The following is a 13143-nucleotide window of genomic DNA, read 5'->3' as shown; positions in this document are numbered from 1 at the left end:
GATAAACTAGAGTTTCACCTGTTGATAAAGGAGAGTTTCACCTGTCCATGAGGGAAACTTTTACCTGTCTATAAAATAGAATTTTACCTGTTGATAAAGGAGAGTTTCACCTGTTGATAAAAGAGAACTTCACCTGTTGATAAAGGAGTTTCACCTGTTGCTAAAGGAGGGCTTCACCTGTCTATAAAAGAGAGTTTCACCTGTCCATAAAGGAGAGTTTCACCTGTCTATAAAAGAGAGTTTCACCTGTCTACTGAGGAGAGTTTCACCTGTCGATAAAGGAGAGTATACCCTGTTGATAAAGGAGAGTTTCACCTGTCTATAAAGGAGAGTTTCACCTGTTGATAAAGGAGAGTTTCACCTGTCGATAAAAGAGAGTTTTACCTGTTGATGAATGAGCGTTTCACCTGTTGATAAAGGAGAGTTACACCTGTCGATTAAAGAGAGTTTTACCTTTTGATAAATGAGAGTTTCACCTATTGATAAAGGAGAGTTTCACCTGTCTATAAAGGAGAGTTTCACCTGTTGATAAAAGAGAGTTTCACCTGTTGATAAAAGAGAGTTTTACCTTTTGATGAATGAGAGTTTCATCTGTCGATAAAGGAGAGTTTCGTCAGTTGATAAAGGAGAGTTTCACCTGTCGATAAAAGAGAGTTTAACCTGTTGATAAAGGAGTTTCACCTGTTGCTAAAGGAGGGCTTCACCTGTCCATAAAGGAGAGTTTCACCTGTCTATTAAGGAGAGTTTCACCTGTCGATAAAGGAGAGTATACCCTGTTGATAAAGGAGAGTTTCACCTGTCGATAAAGGAGAGTTTCACCTGTCGATAAAGGAGAGTATACCCTGTTGATAAAGGAGAGTTTCACCTGTCTATAAAAGAGAGTTTCACCTGTCTACTAAGGAGAGTTTCACCTGTTGATAAAGGAGAGTTTCACCTGTTGATAAAAGAGAGTTTTACCTTTTGATGAATGAGAGTTTCACCTGTCGATAAAGGAGAGTTTCGTCAGTTGATAAAGGAGAGTTTCACCTGTCGATAAAAGAGAGTTTAACCTGTTGATAAAGGAGTTTCACCTGTTGCTAAAGGAGGGCTTCACCTGTCCATAAAGGAGAGTTTCACCTGTCTATTAAGGAGAGTTTCACCTGTCGATAAAGGAGAGTTTCACCTGTCGATAAAGGAGAGTATACCCTGTTGATAAAGGAGAGTTTCACCTGTCTATAAAAGAGAGTTTCACCTGTCAATAAAGGAGAGTTTCACGTGTAGATAAAGTAGAGTTTCACCTGTCGATAAAAGACAGTTTCACCTGTCAATAAAGGAGAGTTTCACGTGTAGATAAAGTAAAGTTTCACCTGTCGATAAAGGAGAGTTTCACCTGTCGATAAAGGAGAGTTACACCTGTCGATAAAAGAGTTTTACCTTTTGATAAATGAGACTTTGACCTGTTGATAAAGGAGAGTTTCACCTGTCTATGAAGGAGAGTTCCACCTGTTGATAAAGGAGAGTTTCACCTGTTGATAAAAGACAGTTTCACCTGTCAATAAAGGAGAGTTTCACGTGTAGATAAAGGAGAGTTTCACCTGTTGATAAAAGAGAACTTCACCTGTTGATAAACTAGAGTTTTACCTGTTGATAAAGGAGAGTTTCACCTGTTGATAAAAGAGAACTTCACCTGTTGATTAAGGAGAGTTTCACCTGTTGATAAACTAGAGTTTCACCTGTTGATAAAGGAGAGTTTCACCTGTCCATGAGGGAAACTTTTACCTGTCTATAAAATAGAATTTTACCTGTTGATAAAGGAGAGTTTCACCTGTTGATAAAAGAGAACTTCACCTGTTGATAAAGGAGTTTCACCTGTTGCTAAAGGAGGGCTTCACCTGTCTATAAAAGAGAGTTTCACCTATCTACTCAGGAGAGTTTCACCTGTCGAAAAAGGAGAGTATACCCTGTTGATAAAGCAGAGTTCCACCTGTCGATAAAGGAGAGTTTCACCTGTCCATAAAGGAGAGTTTCACCTGTCTATAAAAGAGAGTTTCACCTGTCTACTGAGGAGAGTTTCACCTGTCGATAAAGGAGAGTTTCACGTGTAGATAAAGTAGAGTTTCACCTGTCGATAAAAGACAGTTTCACCTGTCAATAAAGGAGAGTTTCACGTGTAGATAAAGTAGAGTTTCACCTGTCGATAAAGGAGAGTTTCACCTGTCGATAAAAGAGAGTTTTACCTGTTGATGAATGAGCGTTTCACCTGTTGATAAAGGAGAGTTACACCTGTCGATAAAAGAGTTTTACCTTTTGATAAATGAGACTTTGACCTGTTGATAAAGGAGAGTTTCACCTGTCTATGAAGGAGAGTTCCACCTGTTGATAAAGGAGAGTTTCACCTGTTGATAAAAGACAGTTTCACCTGTCAATAAAGGAGAGTTTCACGTGTAGATAAAGGAGAGTTTCACCTGTCCATGAATGAAAGTTTTACCTGTTGATAAAGGAGAGTTTCACCTGTTGATAAAAGAGAACTTCACCTGTTGATAAACTAGAGTTTCACCTGTTGATAAAGGAGAGTTTCACCTGTCCATGAAGGAAAGTTTTACCTGTTGATAAAGGAGAGTTTCACCTGTTGATGAAAGAGAACTTCACCTGTTGATTAAGGAGAGTTTCACCTGTTGATAAACTAGAATTTCACCTGTTGATAAAGGAGAGTTTCACCTGTCCATGAGGGAAAGTTTTACCTGTCTATAAAATAGAATTTTTTCACCTGTTGATTAAGGAGAGTTTCACCTGTTGATAAAGGAGAGTTTCACCTGTCCATGAAGGAGAGTGTCACCTGTTGATAAAGGAGAGTTTCACCTGTTGATAAAAGAGAGGTTTACCTGTTGATGAATGAGAGTTTCACCTGTTGATAAAAGAGAGTTTCACCTGTTGATAAAAGAGAGTTTTACCTTTTGATGAATGAGAGTTTCACCTGTCGATAAAGGAGAGTTTCGTCAGTTGATAAAGGAGAGTTTCACCTGTCGATAAAAGAGAGCTTCACCTGTTGATAAAGGAGAGTTTCACCTGTTGATAAAGGAGAGTTTCACCTGTCGATAAAACAGAGTTTTACCTGTCCATAAAGGAGAGTTTTACCTGTCCATAAAGGAGAGTTTCACCTGTCAATAAAAGAGAACTTCACCTGTTGATAAAGGAGAGTTTCACCTGTCCATGTAGGAGAGTTTCACCTGTTGATAAAGGAGAGTTTCACCTGTTGATAAAAGAGAGTTTCACCTGTTGATGAATAAGAGTTTCACCTGTTGATAAAGGAGAGTTTCACCTGTCGACAAAGGAGAGTTTGACCTTTTGATAAAGGAGAGTTTGACCTGTTGATAAAGGAGAGTTTCACCTGTTGATAACAGAGAGTTTTACGTTTTGATGAATGAGAGTTTCACCTGTCGACAAAGGAGAGTTTGACCTTTTGATAAAGGAGTTTCACCTGTTGATAAAGGAGTTTCACCTGTTGATAAAGGAGAGCTTCACCTGTTGATAAAGGAGAGTTTCACCTGTCCATAAAGGAGAGTTTCACCTGTCCATGAAGGAGAGTTTCACCTGTCTATAAAAGAGAGTTTCACCTGTCTATAAAAGAGAGTTTCACCTATCTACTCAGGAGAGTTTCACCTGTCGATAAAGAGGAGTATACCCTGTTGATAAAGGAGAGTTCCACCTGTCGATAAAGGAGAGTTTCACCTGTCCATAAAGGAGAGTTTCACCTGTCCATAAAGGAGAGTTTCACCTGTCTATAAAAGAGAGTTTCACCTGTCTACTGAGGAGAGTTTCACTTGTCGATAAAGGAGAGTATACCCTGTTGATAAAGGAGAGTTTCACCTGTCTATAAAGGAGAGTTTCACCTGTTGATAAAGGAGAGTTTCACCTGTCGATAAAAGAGAGTTTTACCTGTTGATGAATGAGCGTTTCACCTGTTGATAAAGGAGAGTTACACCTATTGATAAAGGAGAGTTTCACCTGTCTATAAAGGAGAGTTTCACCTGTCTATAAAGGAGAGTTTCACCTGTTGATAAAGGAGAGTTACACCTATTGATAAAGGAGAGTTTCACCTGTCTATAAAGGAGAGTTTCACCTGTTGATAAAGGAGAGTTTCACCTGTTGATAAAGGAGAGTTTCACCTGTCGATAAAAGAGAACTTCACCTATTGATCAACTAGAGTTTCACCTGTTGATAAAGGAGAGTTTCACCTGTCCATGAAGGAGAGTTTTACCTGTTGATAAAGGAGAGTTTGACCTGTCCATGAAGGAGAGTTTCACATGTCTATAAAAGAGAGTTTCACCTGTTGATAAAAGAGAACTACACCTGTTGATAAAAGACAGTTTCACCTGTCAATAAAGGAGAGTTTCACGTGTAGATAAAGGAGAGTTTTGGCTGTTGATGAAAGGAGAGTTTCATCTGTTGATAAAGGAGAGTTTCACCTGTCGATAAAAGGGAGTTTTACCTTTTGATAAATGAGACTTTGACCTGTTGATAAAGGAGAGTTTCACCTGTCTATGAAGGAGAGTTTCACCTGTTGATAAAGGAGAGTTTCACCTGTTGATAAAAGACAGTTTCACCTGTCAATAAAGGAGAGTTTCACCTGTTGATGAAGGAGAGTTTCACCTGTCCATGAAGGAAAGTTTTACCTGTTGATAAAGGAGAGTTTCACCTGTTGATAAAGGAGAGTTTCACCTGTCCATGAAGGAGAGTTTCACCTGTCTATAAAAGAGAGTTTCACCTGTTGATAGAGAGTTTCACCTGTTGATAAAGGAGAGTTTGACCTGTTGATAAAAACAAGTTTCACCTGTTGATAAAGGAGAGTTTTACCTTTTGATGAATGAGAGTTTCACCTGTCGATAAAAGAGAGTTTCACCTGTTGATAAAGGAGAGTTTCACCTGTTGATAAAGGAGAGTTTGACCTGTCGATAAAAGAGAGTTTTACCTGTCCATAAAGGAGAGTTGATGACCTGTTGATAAAGGAGAGTTTCACCTGTCAACAAAGGAGAGTTTGACCTGTTGATAAAGGAGAGTTTCACCTGTCGATAACAGAGAGTTGTACCTTTTGATGAATGAGAGTTTCACCTGTCGACAAAGGAGAGTTTGACCTTTTGATAAAGGAGTTTCACCTGTTGATAAAGGAGAGCTTCACCTGTTGATAAAGGAGAGTTTCACCTGTCCATAAAGGAGAGTTTCACCTGTCCATGAAGGAGAGTTTCACCTGTCTTTAAAAGAGAGTTTCACCTGTCTACTCAGGAGAGTTTCACCTGTCGATAAAGGAGAGTATACCCTGTTGATAAAGGAGAGTTCCACCTGTCCATAAAGGAGAGTTTCACCTGTCCATAAAGGAGAGTTTCACCTGTCTATAAAAGAGAGTTTCACCTGTTTACTAAGGAGAGTTTCACCTGTCTATAAAAGAGAGTTTCACCTGTCTACTAAGGAGAGTTTCACCTGTCCGAGCACTTGAAGTTAGCGCGTGGAAAGAGGTCAAGCAATGGAAGTCTTGGAGTTTTTGTAGCCTGGCCTGCTCCATGGGGGGGTCTACCTCAAGTCCTTTCCAATGAGGAGAGAGGTATTCCGGCGTAGGTGTGAAGTACCGCAGGGGATTCTGGGATTACGAGTCCCTTTAGGCCTCTTTGTGATCTCAGTGAATAACTCAAATGAGGCTTCAAACAGAGGTGCAGGCCCAAGTCCATTATTTGACTGTCCTAAGCCTGCGTGGCCCAACACAGTTTCACCAAAAAGGTATGACATCTTGAGAAAGTGCAGCTTTAAGAGCTTATTACTTTCTGTTATTTGCAGGTTTGCAACCACATGACATTTCCACTGTGCTCTTTGCACAGCATGTGGTTTTGATACCTCGTATGTGAGATAACAGCAACAGATATAAAATGAGCAGTCTCTCTCTGCCTCAATAGTCTAATGGGGGCCGACTCTAAGCTCAATTGGACTTTTGACTGCATCACGCAATAGTCTACACTAATAGGATGTTAAGCTAGTACACACCAAACACAAATTTAGTTTGTCATGCTCAAGTCTATAGAAAGTCAATGGCATGATGCAAAATTGCATCGCGGTGGACACACTGTGTGACAAAATAGACGAGAAACTACTGAAGAGGTTAAAAAGCCTACCGATCAGCTGTTCTTTAAACCACCTTAGCTAGAATAACGGCAGTTAGCACAACCCTAGCTGGCAATTCAGCCTCACAGGGAAAGTTTACTCAAGGATGCTGGAAAGGAGGCTCCGACCGATTGTCGAACCTGGGATACAGGAGGAACAATGTGGATTCTGTCCCTGCCGTGAGACAGTGGACCAGCTCTTTACCCTTGCAGGGCTTCCTGGGTCCAGTCTGTATGTGTTTTGTGGACTTGGAGAAGGCTTATGATTATGTCCTGTGGGGGTTACTGCAGGAATATGTGGCCCAGGGGCCGTTGCTGTGAGCCATCCGGTCCCTATATGACCGAAGTGGGAGCTGTGTCCACATCCTCGGCACAAGTCAACACATTCCCGGTGCATGTTGGCCTTCACCAGGGTTTCCACTTGTCATCGGTTCTGTGTGTGATTTTAATGGACATGATCTCAAGGAGCAGCTGGGGGACAGGAGGGCTTCCAGTTTTGTGGCCTCAAAATCTCATCTCTGCTTTTTGAAGATGATTTGGGTTTTTTGTCTTCCTAATTCTGGGACCGTGAACGTGAACATTTTTTTTGTTTTCAGCTACTGTCAGCTGCAGAAGGAGAAATGGATCCAGTATTTTCCTTACATCAACAATTAACTGCATTGTTCTCCGTATGTCCTTATCAGTATACAGCCTACAAGATCCAGAAAGGAGACCAGAAGTCCTTTTACTCTTTTGTCTTCAATGACATCATGGGTCTGAGCCACAGATATGGAGTCCTGGTGGACGATGTCAAACTGGCTTTGATGGGACACATGAAGGAAGGTTACAAGGTTCAGTATCTGGAAACTTTTCTGGTTTTTGTCCCTCAAAAAATATTGTTATATTAAATAACATATATGATTTAAACATGAAAGAGGTGTCCTTCAACTGTATTAAAAATGTGTTTTCCAGTTCAACATTGAATCTAAGTTGTCAGATGCTGATCCAAACTACATCAAATCTCCAACTGACAACGACAAAGTGCACATTCTGGTTTGTGTAATAAATGCTGACACTCTAGATGGGATGCCGGAAGCCGGATTCAGGAGATTAGAGGGAAAGCCAGTGAACTGGGTAAGAATATATCTCTCAAAGGGGTTTCCAATATTTTAATGTTTTACTTCCTTTTTCTTGAAGTTCCAAACAGCAACTCACTGGTTTTCTGTTTTTCAATCAGGTATTTCTCAAGTCGTCATTCAAACCGAGATTGATAAAGCATATCCTGAACTCAAAGAAAATCTGAGGAATGTCTACAAGGTTGCTTCCCTGAAGAATCAGGTATGTTTAATAAGTGATAGAAATCATTTTCACAGAAGGAATCATAGATGAGTCCTTTGCTAAAAACAATCAGGTTTATATTCAATCAAACTTGGGAGAGTTTTGGGCCTAGTCCCAGGCACAGGAGACACCTCAGTACATCAGTGTTTCTTTCCACAGATGGAGCAGTTCAGTGCAGATGTTGGAATCCCAATGAACTGCATGTTCCCTGTGAAGAACTACTCTGAAGAAATCGAGCTCAACAGTGACACAGACTCCCTGATCCTGAGCGTGCTGAGAAACATCATCAACTTCGGAGGAGACTGCGTCAACTTCCACACGAATCCCTCAGGACATCTAGACTGATATGTTTGAACACAGCATTAAAAGTCTGTATGTCATGTTGCCAAAAAAGATTATTGCCACATTAATCATGAGGATTCCTGACTCTAGCTTTCTAGCTCTATATTATTTTTGTAGATAGATAGATAGATCGATAGATAGATACTTTATTGATCCCGAGGGAAATTCAAATGAAATGTTTGTTCAAATTCAATTAATTCAAATGTTCAAATTCTATGAATCCAATCAAACTTGGCATGATAAAGAAAAACATTTTATTCTTCAGTTAACTGTCTTGATGAACTTCTAATGAATACAATCTCTGGAGAAGGCTGCAGCCTGAAAATAATGGATTGTTGTGTAAGTTTATTTCATCAAATGTTCCAAAATAAAGCTTTAATCAACAAAAACAAAACAATGAATCTGCTTTTTAATGGCAGGTTTGAAGTTCCTTTATTATGCATTCAAAAATTATAAATTGTAAAGCCTTTATTTTGAATGTTTGTTCTGTCTTAAGATGAGAGTACTCTACTCGCTGACTGAATTTGAGCATGCTTTTATTTTGAAATAATGTAAGGACCTTCTGGTAGATGAAAGGTTAGGACATTAACTTAAGAAAAAACAAGAACAGAAACAGGAAGTAGCTAAGGATCACAAACTTAAATGTAAGGGCGCAGTATGTAACTCTGACACCTAGTGTTTAAAATGGGTACTGCAGTCTAAACTCTAAACATTGTAGAGAGTTATAAAAGATTATTTGTGAAGTTAACTGTCTTGACTGCAGCTGCTGCCCTTAGAAAAACTGGAGCAGGATGCATCACCAAAGAGCTCCAGCAGAGGGAGGCATACTTTCATTTTCTGTTGACTTTCTGTTTCTGCTCATGTTGAATTTCCCTCCTGACAGGATCTCTGAAGTGTGAAGTGTTTAATCACATACAGTTATAAAAAAAAGAGTGTCAGTGGGTGATAGTTTTATTTTATTAACTGGAAGGAAAATTATCTGATATTGACATCAACATAGACTGTTTAAGTATTGGACAGGACCTGGTTACGGACTGTCAGAGGCAGGCTACAGTCTCTTCACCAGGTCCTTGGCCTCTTGGGAATTTGTGGGCTGTGAAGGAGGAAAGCCATGGGGCTCTATGGGGACTGACTCACTGCAGGAGACAGACTCTAGTGGACACTGGAGGAACTGCAGCTGTAAAGTTGGACATTTTAACATGGGGCTCTATGAGGACTGACTCACTGCAGGAGACAGACTCTAGTGGACACTGGAGGAACTGCAGCTGTAAAGTTGGACATTTTAACATGGGGCTCTATGAGGACTGACTCACTGCAGGAGACAGACTCTAGTGGACACTGGAGGAACTGCAGCTGTTAAGTTGGACATTTTAACATGGGGCTCTATGAGGACTGACTCACTGCAGGAGACAGACTCTAGTGGACACTGGAGGAACTGCAGCTGTTAAGTTGGACATTTTAACATGGAGCTCTATGGGGACTGACTCACTGCAGGAGACAGACTCTAGTGGACACTGGAGGAACTGCAGCTGTTAAGTTGGACATTTTAACATGGGGCTCTATGGGGACTGACTCACTGCAGGAGACAGACTCTAGTGGACACTGGAGGAACTGCAGCTGTTAAGTTGGACATTTTAACATGGAGCTCTATGGGGACTGACTCACTGCAGGAGACAGACTCTAGTGGACACTGGAGGAACTGCAGCTGTTAAGTTGGACATTTTAACATGGGGCTCTATGGGGACTGACTCACTGCAGGAGACAGACTCTAGTGGACACTGGAGGTACTGCAGTTTTAGGTACTGTTGCCTTCGTTCTGGTTGCTGCTCGTGTTAAACATCAGCAAACAAGAAAAGTCTACACGATGGACTCGAGGCTCGAGGAACAGAAACGCACCTTGAGCTTCTTCCAGAGGTGATAATCAGTTTTATGTTTCTGGAGGTCAGTTTCATCCAGACCCTGATTCTGAGCAGTCCTGATCATCACTCTGCGAGTTCAGTTTGGTGTCTGCGTCATGTTTTCAGCAGCAGAGCAGAACTCTGTGTTTTCATCAGAGCTGCTGCTGCTGCTTTCTGACCCAGTTTCCCTGTCTGACATGACTGGGTTGCTTCCAGTGCTGCTGTGGGAGGATCCCACCGTGTCCCCTTCACACAGGCTGGGATCAGCGTGTCCTCTCGTGTGGGCGGGGCTTTCCTTTATGCTACTTATAAACACTATTTCTGTGTTGTGACTGCAGTGGGTGATTTTTTTTACCCAGCATACCACCTTTAGCTCCATCATTAGCTCAGTGACACCGTCTTATGAAGGTTTATTTCATTTATTCCCTGTTTGAAATGATCATCAGCCTCTCTGTTTCTGTCTAGTAGTTTGATGCACTGTTACCGATGTTTTTTTCAGACAGCGGCCACCGCTAGCTGATAGTACCGCGAGCATCACGGCTAACTAAGCTAAGCTACCCCTGTTACTGAAAGTTCGATGACGAGCCTATAGCATTAGTTTTTATCACGCTAAACTTCTCAGAAAAATGTAAACTTGAACATAAATCAGTCCGATAAGAAACAACCAACACGGTAGACTCCGATTTTGACAAACATTTATCTGACCTGTATTTAAACTTCATAGTTTGACCCATGTGCCATAGACTAACATGGAAGAGGCGGGGCTTTTGAACTTTACTCCAACCAGTCAGCAGGGGGAGCTCTGGATATTTTGGCTTTATTCTCGTATTTTTACAACTTTCTTTTTGTAATTTTGGATTCTTTTCATTAGTGTTACCTTTATACTTTGTCAAAGATTGGGGCTTTTATTTTGAAAGTCCGCAATAAGAAGGGTGGTGCGTTGTATTGACAAGCTGTTAAATCAAATCACAATCATAACAGTCCCCTCCTCCACCTTTTCAAACAGTCCTCCTCCTCCACCTTTTCAAACAGTCCCCTCCTCCACCTTATCAAACAGTCCTCCTCCTCCTCCTTTTCAAACAGTCCTCCTCCACCTTTTCAAACAGTCCTCCTCCTCCACCTTTTCAAACAGTCCCCTCCTCCACCTTTTCAAACAGTCCCCTCCTCCACCTTATCAAACAGTCCTCCTCCTCCACCTTTTCAAACAGTCCTCCTCCACCTTTTCAAACAGTCCTCCTCCTCCACCTTATCAAACAGTCCTCCTCCTCCTCCTTTTCAAACAGTCCTCCTCCTCCACCTTTTCAAACAGTCCCCTCCTCCACCTTTTCAAACAGTCCCCTCCTCCACCTTTTCAAACAGTCCTCCTCCTCCACCTTTTCAAACAGTCCTCCTCCACCTTTTCAAACAGTCCTCCTCCACCTTTTCAAACAGTCCTCCTCCTCCTCCTTTTCAAACAGTCCTCCTCCACCTTTTCAAACAGCCCCCTCCTCCTCCTTTTCAAACAGTCCTCTCCTCCACCTTTTCAAACAGCCCCCTCCTCCACCTTTTCAAACAGTCCTCCTCCTCCACCTTTTCAAACAGTCCCCTCCTCCACCTTTTCAAACAGTCCTCCTCCTCCACCTTTTCAAACAGTCCTCCTCCACCTTTTCAAACAGTCCCCTCCTCCACCTTTTCAAACAGTCCCCTGTGGTCTAAATGAAACATCTGTGCTGTGCTTTGGTCAAAATATAACATGAATCAAGCACCAGAGGAGGTTTGTGACCCTGTAGAAACCAGCTCTCTCAGAACGCTCCGTTTTGGTGTGTGTGTCTCTTTAAATGTAAAGGACTGGATGGGTTTATTTCACATGTTGTGGGTCAGTAGACACTCAGGTTACCCCAATACATGTTCAAAAACACTTTCAGAATATGTCCCCTTTAATACATGTAGCAGCCATTTTGGATTTTAACTTGGGGTACTGAAGGTTCTCCAAGTTTCCAAGTCGGGGGGGGCTGACTTCAGGGGGACGTTCCTGATGATGTGTCAGACCGGCAACTCAGAACTTCCAACTTCCGAGATCAAACAGAACGCACCAATATGACAGGGTGTAATGGGAATATATCCAGAGGTGCTGTTTGTCAACAGGCAAGGCAGGGGACCCAGGCCAGTAGGGGGCCCCCAAGGGTTGACAAACTTTAAACCACAGCAGTGGCTCAAAATGTACAAATTTGGCAGTGACAGTAGGATACCTCCCTAAAGGCAGCCCCATCTGACAGCACCCACTCCCCTTTGAAAACCTACATTTGTCAATGAAAGTCACCTAAGGAAATTTGTCTGGGAGTGAAAAAAAGAAAGAGAGGAAGAGGAGGAAGCATCGGGACACTGGCAGACATAACGGTCACGTTGGCCCCCAAAATAATTTTTGTCTAGGGCCCCAAAAGACTCTAGAATAGCCACTGAATATATCACGTAAAGACCTGAAAATATATAGTTTTAAATGAAAATATCAATGTTTTTCCAACTTTTCACGTTATAGGTGATGCTGATCAGTTTTCCTTTCTGTGGCAGCAATAAGCTTCCATACAACATGAAAGTCAAAGTCAAAGTCAACTTTATTGTCAATTTTAAAATATGCCAGACATACAGTGGAATCGAAATTGCGTTTGTCTCCGTCCCGCGGTGCAATACAACCAGAATAAGGTAAAATAAGATAAAATAAAATAAAATAGATCAAATAAAATAATATAATGTAAAATAGATCAAATAAAATAAGGTAAAATAGATCAAATAAAATAAGGTAAAATAGATTAAATAAAATAAGATAAAATAAAATAAGGTAAAATAAAATAAGGTAAAATAGATCAAATAAAATAAGGTAAAATAGATTAAATAAAATAAGATAAAATAAGATAAAATAAAATAAGGTAAAATAAGATAAAATAAAATAAGGTAAAATAGATCAAATAAAATAAGGTAAAATAGATCAAATAAAATAAGGTAAAATAGATCAAATAAAATAAGGTAAAATAGATTAAATAAAATAAGATAAAATAAGATAAAATAAAATAAGGTAAAATAAGATAAAATAAAATAAGGTAAAATAGATCAAATAAAATAAGGTAAAATAAGATAAAATAAAATAAGATAAAATAAAATAAGATAAAATAAGATAAAATAAAATAAGGTAAAATAGATCAAATAAAATAAGGTAAAATAGATTAAATAAAATAAGATAAAATAAAATAAGGTAAAATAAGATAAAATAAAATAAGGTAAAATAGATAAAATAAAATAAGGTAAAATAAGATAAAATAAAATAAGGTAAAATAGATTAAATAAAATAAGATAAAATAAGATAAAATAAAATAAGGTAAAATAGATAAAATAAAATAAGGTAAAATAAGATAAAATAAAATAAGGTAAAATGAGATAAATAATATTTACAGTAATAAATTCTAAATAGTGCAAAAGGTACAAAACAA

The 13143-nt window shown here is 39.9% G+C and overlaps 1 pseudogene; it reads left to right on the top strand.

Moving 5' to 3' along the window:
- Window positions 1–1897: 1897 nt before the first annotated feature.
- Window positions 1898–8175, top strand: LOC110003838 (interferon-induced protein 44-like; annotated as a pseudogene).
- The last annotated feature ends 4968 nt before the right edge of the window (window positions 8176–13143 follow it).

This window comes from Labrus bergylta, chromosome 15 (assembly GCF_963930695.1).
Source record: "Labrus bergylta chromosome 15, fLabBer1.1, whole genome shotgun sequence".
Classification (NCBI taxonomy): Eukaryota; Metazoa; Chordata; class Actinopteri; order Labriformes; family Labridae; genus Labrus; species Labrus bergylta.
Note: the sequence above shows the minus strand (reverse complement) of the source record. Positions and strands in the feature narration are given on the sequence as shown.